This window comes from Bos grunniens, chromosome 8 (genome assembly GCF_055505025.1).
Source record: "Bos grunniens cultivar Pamir isolate PY7600 chromosome 8, Bosgru_T2T1.0, whole genome shotgun sequence".
NCBI classification, from domain to species: Eukaryota; Metazoa; Chordata; class Mammalia; order Artiodactyla; family Bovidae; genus Bos; species Bos grunniens.
In genome coordinates, this window is record NC_141172.1 from 6,738,319 (window position 1) to 6,751,324 (window position 13,006).

Below are 13,006 nucleotides of genomic sequence, written 5' to 3' on the forward strand. Positions count from 1 at the left end.
TATTGGACACTCTGGGGCCAGCCTTGTTGGGGAACTACTTTTGGGTCTTCTAGATCAATCCCCTCATTTTGTGGGGTGAAAACCCAGACCCAGAAGGGTCTTGCCCTGTGCATCAAATCCTTGCTGTACTGTGGTGTGCAACTCTTTGTGACCCTGTGGACTGCAGCCCACCGGACTCCTCTGTCCATGGGGATTTCCCAGGCAAGCATACTGGAGTGGGTTGCCATGCCCTCCTCCAGGGGATCTTCCCAACCCAGAGATTGAACCCAGGCCTCCCGCATTGCAGGAAGATTCTTTAATATCTGAGCCACCAGGGAAGCCCAAGAATACTGGAATGGGAAGGGAAGCCTATCCCTTCTCCAGGGGATCTTCCTGACCCAGGAATTGAACCGGGGTCTCTTGCATTGCAGGCAGATTGTTTACCAGCTTAAGCTACCAAGGAAGCGAGCATCAAACCCTAACTGGCTCCCTGCTGCTCTTAGGTACAAGTCTAGCTCCTCCCAAGCTAGTTCTTTCTCTTAAGGATCTCATTTCAAATGATGCGAAAGCTCCCCTACTTCCATCTGGCACAGTTCTTCCCTATTCGCCTCCCACTTTGCCTAACTGCTGCTCATTCTCTCAGCCGCACAGCACCTCCTCTAAGAAGCCTTCCTGGATCCTTTAAATGGCAGGTTAGAGTTCTCTGGTCTCCCAGAGAACTGTGTCTGTGAACTCCACCCTGGCCCTCCCCACGCTGAACTGCATGGACCTGTTTACTTTTCCATCTCCCTTCAAGGTTGTGAAGGCGGGGACCAGCTTGGTCCCTGCATATTATACTGTAGATCTTTGAATTAATGAACGAACCGACGAGCATGAAATAAACAAGGAGCATCCCACAGGCCCCGGCTCAAGGTGGGATGGTGTTCCTTGGTCCTCGAGCCATGGGCGGCGGCGCCGGCCGGCGCATTGGCGGGGCAGCGAGAGGGAGGGACCGTGCGGGCGGGCGGGCAGCTGCGGAACCATCTGCTATGCGGGCGACGGCGCCCGCCCCAGTGTTTGTTTACAAACCAGGCTCTGCGTGCAAGAGAAACAAGGCTCTTCTTCCAGTCGCGTGGCGGCCGCTGCCAGCCTGTGAGGAGGGGCTGTCGGGGGCCAGGGGTTGGAGACAAGAGACAGGGACCGGTACGCGGAGGGCGCAGCCAGCCTGTTCGCTCCCCCTTCCACATGTCCACTCCTGCCGGCGCCCCAACCCACCAGCAAAGGCTCGAGGTCCAGGCCCCTCCCCCTCTAACCAGCCGGATAGGGTCTGGGACCCTATCCAAACCATGGGAACAACAGTATTCACGTAAGAGCGCGTCGAGGATTAAAGGAGGTGATGCTCACAGTGGCATTTTATTAAGCTATTGCAGTGTCACTGAGTGATGCGATGGGGGTGAAAATTTCAAAAAATATCTCTCTAGTCCGAGTTCTCCCCTAACTCAGGAATCCCCTTCAGACAGTCCCAGGTGCAGATGATACCGCTCTGATTAAAATTCATTCAGGAAAGGAAAAAATTCATTCTGAAAAATAAAAGCATTCTGATATAAGTGCATGTCTGGTGTTCCAGTTTTGGCTATGGTATGACATGGTATTGGAGAAGGCAATGGCACCCCACTCCAGTACTCTTGCCTAGAAAATCCCATGGACTGAGGGTCCTGGTGGGCTGCAGTCCATGGGGTCTCGAAGAGTCAGATATGACTGAGCGGCTTCCCTTTCACTTTTCACTTTCATGCATTGGAGAAGGAAATGGCAACCCACTCCAGTGTTCTTGCCTGGAGAATCCCAGGGACGGGGGAGCCTGGTGGGCTGCCATCTATGGGGTCACACAGAGTCGGACACAACTGAAGCGACTTAGCAGCAGCATGATATAGTATGGCGTGGTATGGTATGGAATGGTATGATATGGTGGCTGCCATTTCCCCCAGCAGCCACAAGCCCTAGGGGGAGCTCAGAGCTTGGGGAGGATAGCAGGGGGTGATTCAGGAGAGGAACCCCAAGCAAACTCCCCTCCTAAGTACAGATCTGGGGAGGTGGGCTGGCTTCCATCCAAAGGTGAGGATGGTCACTCAGATTCCACATGGCTTTGGGGGGCAGTGGCTGAGAGCCAGGCTTTAGAAGGACAGCTCAGTTCAGTTCAGTCGCTCAGTTATGTCTGCTCTTTTCGACCCCATGAATCACAGCACACCAGGCTTCTCTGTCCTTCACCATCTCCAAGAGTTTGCTCAAACTCATGTCCATTGTGTCAGTAATGCCATCCAACCCTCTCATCCTCTGTCATCCCCTTCTCCTCTTGCTTTCAATCTTTCCCAGCAAGATGGACAACTATGGGAGGACAATTTGTCAGCCCTCTGCTGCAAAGCTTTCCCTCCTCCCCTTCTCCCTGCCTCTACTGCAGACCTTCCCCCAGCACTGTCTGTGTCTAGACACCCTGCATCCTCTGCGAGCCTACGAGGCCTCCATTGCTCCAGAACTGGGCATGAGTTGGGGATGTTCCCATATGCTCTCCAAAGGTAGAGGTACAAAGTGCTTGCCCTGGATTTTCCAGTACCCAGGGGCTTGCTTCTGTATGATTATTGGTTTGTTTTCAGTTTTTCTCAGTTACGAATTGAAGAGGTAACAAAGTGATGACAAAGAGGTCACACCTTTTGTCTACAAAGGGACTCACATTCTAGAAGGGGGAGAGAGAAAAAGCAGGAACTACCACTATTCACTGACTACTTACCCAGTGCCCAGAGCTAAGTTCGGTGCTTCTCTGGCAATGCATTCAATAAATACATATTGTGCCATGTACTGGGCCCTGAGGACAGAGCCAAGAACAAGTCTTGTAGTCAAGAAGAAACATTTAAAAATAATTCCAATGACAATACATATGCCATAAGGGAATATCTCTTTTAATCCTGACAGCAATCTACTAACAACTCTGAATGGTAAATATGACTATCCTTATTTTAGAGATATGGAAATAAGAGCTCAAAGAGGAGAAACCCTGTCCCCAATCTCCAAGCTGGGGTTTGGAGTCAGGTCCAAAGTCATGTTCTGACTGCAGTGGCCACCTAGTGGAGGGGTGGAAATGGCCAGTTTCCTGCTTTCTGACTGGAATAGTTGGGTTATAGCTGCATTTTCAAAGAGTGGGTGGTGAAAACTCTTCACTGAGGCTAAAGCAGGACAGAATCCACTTGGAGAGTCCATTAAAGAAATTCAGAACCAGTAAAAATGTGACTAGGAGCCATCTAACAAACCCATTTGGCAGACACCCATGCCCATCACACCTACCCCCAGGTCTGGTGAAGAGGTGCCCCTCCCCACCCCACTCTTTGAAAATCCACTCATTAGTTCACTCATTCAACACACCCTGAAAGACTGTCCTGCCTGGAGAACTCCAACCCCAGCTGGGAAGATGGAGACATACCCTACAGAAGGATACTAAGGCTGGAGGAGCCCTGTCCATGGTGCTGAAGGATCAAAAGAAGAGGATGGAGGGTTAAAAGTCCAGTGCCCTCTGGTTGGGGGCAGGTGTCTGAGGGCAGAGTGGGCCCATTCAATCTCCTTGGCCAATAGATTGAGAAGGAGGAGGTGGGCTTGGCAGAAAAAGAGGGAGGGGGGAGGACAGCTGTCGGCCGGCGGAGCAAGGACTTAACGTGAGGCTGTTAAAAGGAGTCCCGAGTCGGTGTGCGTGGGTCAGGCAAGGACACAGCCAGCATTAGATGCTGCTGCTCTTAGCTCCCTGGCCTGTGTCCCTCAGCTGCACTTGGCCCTCTGAAGAGCAGGCAGGAATTGTAACAGGGAGGACAGCAGTGGGCTAAGACATCCAGGAGGAAGCAATCTCAAAACACAGGATTTTGCAGCATGAGCAGTCTGGGATGACCAGGATGCTGAGAGAAACCAGACCTGACGGCAGACAGCAAGTCAGATTGATCTGGAGCTGAGACAGGGTGGGAGGAGAGGCTGTCTGCACCACCTCATCTGCATCCTCAGGTACTCCTGCCCAGTCTCACCTGGCAGCGGCCTTCTGGCTGCAGAGACGCTCTATCCAGGGCATATGAAGTGCTTGCCACTGGCTGGGAGGTGAGTTTCAGGGAGCAACGTCAACTAACATAGCCCAGGAAATGGGGAGCCAAGGCCAGAGAGTGAGGAAAGGCTTCTGGGCTTCTTGAGAGATCCAAGGTATGAACCTGTGATCTCTAAGCCAAATGTCCACAGGCAGAATCAGATATCCAGTGAGGTTGATGTCTTGACTTCCAGGTTCCTTCACTTAGCCTCACTCTCCCTCAATCCCCCAGTAAGAATTTATAAATCACATGTGCAGAGCCCAAGATCACTGGCTTCATGAGTCAGGAGTTATCTCATCAACAGCACCTCTTCTCTGCATGCTTGGTAGAGTGTAGGATCCAAACAAACTGGGGATCGAGCAACTGAGAAAATGCACTAGAGATTCTTTAAGGCAATTTTGCTGAGTCCTTAAAAAAAAGCAAAGGATCCCACAGAAATAAAACATAATTTTCTCTAATGAGAGCTGATCTTAAAGTTCGAGTTTCATGTATCTTAGGGAACAAATCTTTTTTTAATACAATGTCATAAGCAGCTATGCATTTACCAAAAACGGTTCTGTCTTTCTTCCTAGGCAAGCAGTCAGACTGCATTTCCCAGAATGCTTTAGCAATCAGTGTGGTCATATGATTGAGTTCCAGCCAATGGGATGTGAGTGGAGGTGACCATCCCTTCCAGGTCTGACCCATAAAACTCTCCCGTGGGTAGTTGTCCCTCGTCTTTTCCCATGCACTGTCTAGAAATGAAGGACTCTGGTACCCATTAAGATGGAAGATGGGGTAGTCAGGGGGCCTGAATCACTCCATGGAAGGCTGCCCACGAATTACCCCACTGTTATCCTATGTGGACAAGAAATAAATTTAAATCCTGTTAAGCCACTGACACTCTGTCATTTAACGACTACAGCATCCAACACTAGCCTAACTAACAAAAGCACTTACTACATGCATAGAATATGGCGAGCCAGGCAGGGGTGGGGGATGTATGAGTCAGAGTGATATTTGAATATGTGGGGAAGAGACCATGCCAGGAGCAGCCCCAGAGACACCTGGTTCACTGAACATTTTTGGAAGATTCCCCACCTTCCACCTGTCCCCAGCTGCAAAGTGGACCCGGCCACAGATAGTCATTATCACCTCTCCTCAACTCTCCCCCTTAGTGGCTGTTATCCAGATATTGGGGCTGAACTGCTGTCCCCATTCTTTTTCAATTAGAGATTAGTGAATGCATCTCTTTCTCTTCAAACTTTTTCCTTAAGCTAATAATTTCCCTTAAAATCTACTGAACTTGCCGTTGGGTCTGACAAAAAGCTTACTGAGTGCCTTGCTCCAACCCACAATTTCGCTCAACCTTCTAAAAGTCCCCTTTTATATCAATGCCCATCAACCCCTCCATTTACTGTGTTCTGGGCTATAGCTCTTTCACGCTTCACTTCTCTACACGGCCTCATCACGTCCTCCAGTCTCCTTCTCTGCTCTGCCCCGTTTCCCGTTTCTTTTCCAATAAATGGTTTCCTTCATCTTTACTGCATTTCCTCCCTTCCCAGCACGCTCACCACAACCTCACTAACTCTCTGAGACACATTCCCTCCCCAAAAGAGAAAAGTTAGTTTTCCTTTTGATCTCTGTTCATCCCTGTTGAAACGTGGATAACTATTAAAAAATTAGTCGGCCATCGTCGTTCCTACTCTCCTACCTGCTGAGGTGGTGACCAATCGTCTTCTGATCTCTTAAGTCTGAATTTCTCATCAGACTGCTGCGGCTGCTGCTGCTGCTGCTGCTAAGTCGCTTCAGTCATGTCCGACTCTGTGCGACCCCAGAGACAGCAGCCCAACCAGACTTCCCCATCCCTGGGATTCTCAAGGCAAGAACACTGGAGTGGGTTGCCATTTCCTTCTCCAATGCATGAAAGTGAAAAGTGAAAGTGAAGTCGCTCAGTCTCATCAGATTAAGGGGAGGAAAAAACTCTTCGTCTTTCAGGAAAGGAAACATAACAAATTGCAGGAAGAAACTACATTGCTTAGTCAAAAGTACAGTTCAACAATCATCATGAATTGTCCTCGACTTTCACCTCTTTAAACATTTCATTTTCTGCCATCTTAAGAAAAACACATCAACTTCTATCGAATCTCCTTCCATATTTCAAATACTTGTGTCCACCACCCTTTCATTCCTTTTTTTCTCCAGGTATTTATACGTCTTCTGCTTTCAAAGAGATAGATCCCAAGAAGGCATATAAGTAATGAAGTAACTTTTAAAAATATAAATCAATTAAGGAAGAGGTAAGATCTATGGATCTGTGTACCTTAGGATTCTTACTGTCATTGGACAGAAAACTGAACCCTAAACTTTGATGCAAGTAGAGTTGATGACAAAGTAGAATGGGAGACAGGAGGTGTGATAAAGATCACAATGGTTAATGTTAGGAAGCATACTGTATATGACCGTATTATTTCTTACTCGTGTAATAAAGGCTTGGAAATACTTTAAAACCATTTCTTTACTTCCTGCCTATTTGCTAAAAAGATATGACACAGCATAAAACAAAAATCATTATTATAAAAATAAAGACAAGAAACATGCTAAGCAGGGATATACAGGTGGAAGGAGGAATAATTATAACTTACTTTTAAAATCTAGACTCGAGAGAATGAACACAACCTGCACACAGAACTTAGCTCGAAGCCTCCCAGCAACCATGGCAAAGGTGGAAACACGCGGAGATCACGGCAGTGGATTGTTCCTACCTACAGTTCCAGAGAGGATCACCTCCTAACTATGAGCTATGACAGGAAGTTGTCTCATGTGTCTTGTCACCTCCCTTAATCTTAAGAATTTTCCAAGTTAATCTTTAATCTCTTTGTCCTAATCTTTAGAAAGAATTTTCCAAGGCTTTTTTTTTTTAAATCACATAATCCTCAAATGTCTTGGTGTACTCACTCCACTGTCCAGTGGCTTCTTGTCTCCAATGTGACAAAAGAATGGTTTATGTTTGTATGGGAGAAAAAATGTTAGTGTCTTCCTAATGCCATAGAAATGGTGGGAAGCAGAGAAATTGGAGGTTGAAAAGAGTCTGGGTACAAGCAGCAGATACTGAGCTGGTTTCAGAAGAGGGGCCAGGGACAGAGGGCTGTCCGGGATACAAGTCCTGCCCAGACCCCTCCACACTGCCCCTGGGATGCTGGGCACAGGGACAGCGGACCATACCTACCAGGCAACAGCACGTGGGTATGGAGGTGGATACTGGAGGTGGAAGCACCATACCTGTGCTCAAAGATGTGAACTGTGCCAGGAGTGGCCTGCTAGGATCGCTGCCTTGTGCCACAAGAATTTGTGATTGGCACAATCTGAAGTCAGGGTGCTGCTGGTATTTTCCTGAGAAGGGTAACCATTCACCAGCTGTGTGACTGATATCCAGTAACTTTCCCGGAATCCCCGTCCCTATGGAATTCTTGCACACGTGCACGATTTGAGTATCGGGATTCCCTCCTGATGAGCAACACCCAAGGGCTGTAATGAACTCTGGAGGCTGTGTTTAAACAAATGGGCTAACACACACTGGCTGAGAGCCAGGCATGTGCTAGGTACTGTGTTGGATCTGAAGGGTCAGAAGGGTAATTCAGAGACACATCCTGCCCATAAAGACCCATGGTCAAACAAAGGGACAGAGCCCTGGACAGGAAGGACTGCTGAAGAAGGGAGGAAACGAGACACGCCTCAAGGTGACCATGGTCCCCTAACTACCCCCAGTCTGTGGACACTCTGATAACACCCCCTGTCCATCTGGAGCAGCCCACATGTAGTCTTTTTCTCTAACATATGCACCAATCAATACTGAAGATGAATTAAACTGATGAAAATCAATCCCAAAGCCAGCTTTTCTTTCCAGACCAAAGATTTCCATCAATAATAGAGAATTAAAAGATGCCAGTAAATCCTGAGGCCTGTGTTGTACCGAGTTCAATCACAGGTTGTGAAAATAGATTAAGAAGTCAAAACCCTTGTCAAGAAGCTGTTCTGCTGGCCCTTGGCAGATGGAGGGGGGCCCTGAGCGGACCTCAGGGTCAGAGTAAAGCTGCAGGCCCTGAGCTGGATAGTCCAGTTCAGGGCCACCAGGGGGCTGCTCCCAGGCAGGCAGCCTGGGCTCTACGGCCCCGTTCAAGAGGCCTGGAGTCCAGGCAGTAGGTTCTGGAATCTGCCACGAGACAAGCCAGCAACACGAAGAAAACGCAGTGGTCTTTTTGGCTGTTTGAAGAAAATAATTGGAAGGGAACAAAAAAACTGTTGAAACCCAGGTGTGGGGGATGTTACGTGTTGGGGGCCAGAGTGAGGTACTCCGCCCGTGACAAAGGTCATGAGGAAGGAGGCTCGACATACGCAAAGGCGGGATCGAGCCTCAGGAGTCCCCCTGGAACTCCTCGAGGATCTACCCCCATTACCAGAGCCTGCCTACTTTACTACTTTGTGCTCTCACCTACATCTCTGACTTTACGGGGGGCTGTCCCCCACCACCTCTTTCGGAGAAGGAGTTAACCTAGAGCTCCAGTTAATAATAATTCCTGGGCGTGATAAGAGTGTTTTAACCTACAAACTCCTCTGAAGGTTCTCTAGCCTGCCTGACAGGCTTGTCCGGCCACATGTGATTGCTCACAGCCTCCCAACCTTTAAACAAGATGCTTTAAACCCTCTAAAAACAGGTTCTTTAGAGAAGTTAGAAAACTATAAGTATAAGTATAGTGGGCTAATTAGAAATTGTGTTGGTGAAGGGTTTTTCATTTGTTGAGCCAACGTTTGTTGCTAAGTCTCCATATCCCCTGCCCTTACACACATTAATGAATATATAGAATTAACCTTTGATATTAATCACGTTAGACCTTAGGCTAAGTAAATTCTTTCCTTAACTAAAACCCACTACACCCTCACCCTGTAGGAATGTAACTTTATTTGGGTGGTGTCTGTTTTGAGAATAATCAGCCCTGGAGAAATAAGTGTCCTGATTGACTGACCGCTGTCACAAGGAGGGTCGTAAATTGTCAGCAGGCCCCCCTGGCCAGAAGATGATGTAACACCCCTAAGACCTCTTTATACATTTGTATGAAGCACCTGACTTTGATAAAAGTCAGGACTGCTGACCCCGCGTGACTTTTGCATAACATCTCAGTGTATAAAAGTAGACCATGGAAAATAAAGAATTGGGATCAGTTTCTCAAAATACTGGTCTCCCCATGTCGCTCTCTCTCCCACTCTGGCTGAGTCTCCATCTGGAGCGTGGAACCCACCATGCTTACTAATTATGCCTGGGCTTCTAAGATCCGACCGGGGAGGCCTCAGTGTCTCCTCTCCTTCAGGAGAACGGAAGGACGCCTGCGGCCTACGTAAGTGGTGCAAACTTCTTGTCTTGAAGTTTTATTGGTCTCCCGCGTAAACCAAGCCACTCAGCCTCTTTTCTCCACTGAATTTTCCTACTGAGCTATCCTCATCCTATTACTCTTTATATCTTTGATAAAATATTTAAATAAATAAATAGGTCGCCGACGCCGTCCCCGCTTCGAATACCCTGGATCAGCCGGGGCAGGACCCCGGCAGTTACGGAAGGCTACAAATTTTAGACTCTTAAGGCATTTGAGCAGGAAGGTGAGACTTAAAAGAGGCAGGCTTCCCTACTCTTGGGGCAACAGGGAGCCCAGATACTTTTTTGAAGTCCTGCCCCTGAGGTTCATGGCTATGGCCACAGGTCCGCTCTGTACCAGCTCCAGCAGACACAGAAAGAATGGAGCTAGGGCACTCAGAGCTCCGGTTAGCAGAAGCTACATGCTTTCTCCCAACTCTGGTCTCCCCAAGCTCAGTGACACCCACACAGCCTGTGGCCCACCGTCAGCTGTCAGATATAACACCTGAGATCCATCCCGCAGCACCACCCAGCCCCGTCTGGCGGATAGAGCTTCCGACCTCATGATTCATTCATGTATTCATCTACTCAATCAATCAATTCCCCAGGCCCTGGCTGGATACCAGACACTATGCCGGATGTGGAGGATGGATAAAGCAATGCCGGTGACTCCTGACTCACAGGCCTTGCCCTGGAGAATACAGTCTAGACCCTCATTCGCTCAGCAAACATTCTCTGAGCACGTGCTACGTTCCAGAGCTCCGCTGGGCATGCAAGGACACCACCTTGCCCCCGGAAGTTCACAATCCAGTGAAAGATAGGCAGAAGGATGGCAAAGTGTATGCAACACCTGGGGTGAGCCTTGAGGTCCGGGCCCCCAAGGAGACATTGCCAAGTGGAGGCTGCATGCCAGGCCCCAGTGAAGTGATAATGCACTGTTCTGGAATGAAGTTCTAACGCTGGAGCATCTGTAGGCAGTTGCCATCTGGAAGCAGGTTAAGAACAGTGCTGAGACCCAAGATGAAGGAGAAAGGGTGTGCCCTCAGATGTACTGAAGCCTTCATCCTCAATGTGACTGTATCTGGAGGTGGGGGCCTTTGCAGAGGTACTTAAGGTTAAATCAGGTGATGAGGGTGATAACCCATGATGACCAGTGTTCTTACAAAAAGAGGAGCCACCAGGGAGCTGTACGCAGAAGAAAGGCTGTGTGAAGATACATCGAAGATACAGGCCAAGAAGGGAGGTCTCACTGGAAACCAAGCCAGCTGACACCTTGATCTTGCACTTCCAGCCTTCAGACATTCGAGACAATTAAAGTCGGTTGTTTAAGCAGTCTAGTCTGTATTCGTTATGACAGCTCAAGTAGAGATGACAGGATGTTATCGGGCCCGAGTCACTTCTCTGTTCAAGATCCTACAACTCTCTGCCCCTCCCTTCCTCTCGGTGCCCATCCACACTGGACCTCTCTCCATTCCCATTACACGGCCTGCTCCCACCTAGCACAGCAGTGTCCACCAGAATCATAATGTGAGCCATCAATTCGAGCCACAGATGTAATTGTTTTCATACATATGTAATTTAAACATATTTCACAAACATAAATTTAAATTTTCTAATAGCCACATTTAAACAGTTTTATTTTTAATATTTATTTGGCTGCATTGTGTCTTAGTTGCAGCATGTGGGATCTTTGTTGAGAGGCAGATTTCATCACTCCACAGCATGTGGGATCTTAGTTCCCCAACCAGGGATCAAACCCATGTCCCCTGCATTGCAAGGCGAATTCTTAACCACTGGACCACCAGGGAAGTCCCTCAATAGCTCTTTTTTTTTTTTTTAAGAAGATGAAATGAATTTCACTTAACTCAATATACCAAATACTATCATTTTGATATGTAACCAATATAGAAGTTATTTGTGAGCTATTTCATATTCCTGAATTTCATTAGAAGCCTTTGGAATCCGGTGTGTATCTGACACTTAGCGCACATCTCAATTTGGACTGGTCAAGTTTCAACGGCTCAACAGCTACCCAGGGGCAGTGGCTGCCATGCTAGAAAGTACAGGCCTTGCAGTGTTATTCCTGCAGACTCCACAGGCGCACTCCATCACCTCCTTCAGAGGTCACCTTCCTATGAGGCCCACGCTGACCACGCTACTGAAGAACACCCTCACCCCCATCTTAGTCCATTCAGGCTGCTATAACAGAACTCCACAGATTGGGTGGTTTACAAATCACAGACATTTATTTCTCACAGTTGTGGAGGCTGGAGTCCAAGATCAAGGTGCTGGCAGATTTGGTGTCTGGTGAGCCCTGCTTCCTGGTTCATAGATGGTCGTCTTTTCGCTGTAACCTCGCATGGAGGAATGGGTGAGGGTCTCTTTCATAGAGGTGCTAATCCTATTAATGGGGGCTCCATCCTCATGACCTAATCATGTTCTTTAAAGGTCCACACCTCCAAATATCACCCTCTTGGGGGTTAGCATTTCAATGTATGAATCTGAGGTGAACACAAACAGTCTAACCCAGGGCAGTTTGGGGCTACATGACGACTCCACACAAAAGCATTCTGCAAAGCACCCAGCTTGTCCTGAATGCTTTATCAGTGTTAGTTCCTTGTATTAAGTGCTATTAGCATTATTGCATGCTAGATCACTTCAGTAGTGTCCAACGCTTTGCAACCCCCTGGACCTCTGTCAGGCTCCTCTGTCCATGAGGATTCTCCAGGCAAGAATATTGGAATGGGTTGCCATGCCCTTCTCCAGAGGATTTTCATGACCCAGGGATCACACTCGTGTCTCATTATTTAGAGGCAAACTGCTTCTCTGCCAAGTTCCATAAAACCCTGTATAACTAAGAGAAACTGGAATTTGGACTTACGTGTCCCACGTTTGAGTCCTGACACCAGTACTCGCTTTCTGTGATCTTAGAAGTCCCTTATCCTAAGATCCACTTTTATCATCTGTTAAGTAGAGTAACAGCCTGGGGTTTCAGGAGAATAAAACAAGAAAGCAAATGTGAAAGAAGAAACAGTTGTGAACTACAATCCCTCATCCACAACCCCAAATAAAAAAAAAACTTGAAACACCAAAGCTTTTTCATAAATCTTGGCAGTGAGATCTGCCCGCAGCTGACAGAAGGCTACTTATAATCTCTACGTGTGTGCACATTCTTAGGCTTTGCTGCAGAAATATCACAGGTTTGATTGTGAGAGGCTGCCTGGAACTTTACACTCGGAGGCATGCGACACCCACACATGCATCACGTCACCTTTGGAAAACCCCAGACCTGGATTCCAAACGTGATTGGCCCCTAGGTAAGGGACTGCAGAACGGTCTGTATAAACTCGTCATCCTTATCCTCACTGCATGCCAGGAAGAGGGTACAGGACGAAGGTGGGCAGCCCTGGGGGGTGAAGACCCAGCCCATCTTGTGCACTGGGTGGGGCCCTGAGGAGGAGGTGACCTTCCAGGCCCAGTTCTCGTCGGGTCACCTTTGGCTGAAGCTGTTAGAACAGCCAAGGAAGGAGCCTATGGTTGTTTCCCCCCAGCC

At 48.1% G+C, this 13,006-nt stretch overlaps 1 protein-coding gene across 4 annotated transcripts in view; it reads right to left on the minus strand.

Moving 5' to 3' along the window:
- The window catches only part of XKR6 (XK related 6), a 309,158-nt gene that overhangs the window by 167,975 nt on the left and 128,177 nt on the right, over window positions 1-13,006 (minus strand). Inside the window, exons 1-2 of one of the 4 annotated variants that reach the window (XR_015168866.1) lie at window positions 6,692-10,909; window positions 1,349-1,538 (exon numbers count right to left, since the gene is read on the minus strand). The exons of 2 other annotated variants lie outside the window; for them this stretch is intronic. The gene's annotated coding sequence lies outside the window, so the exon portion shown is untranslated. Of the gene's footprint in view, window positions 1-1,348; window positions 1,539-6,691; window positions 10,910-13,006 lie in introns of those variants that run through there. One more of the 4 variants, XM_086414221.1, reaches the window with a different exon arrangement.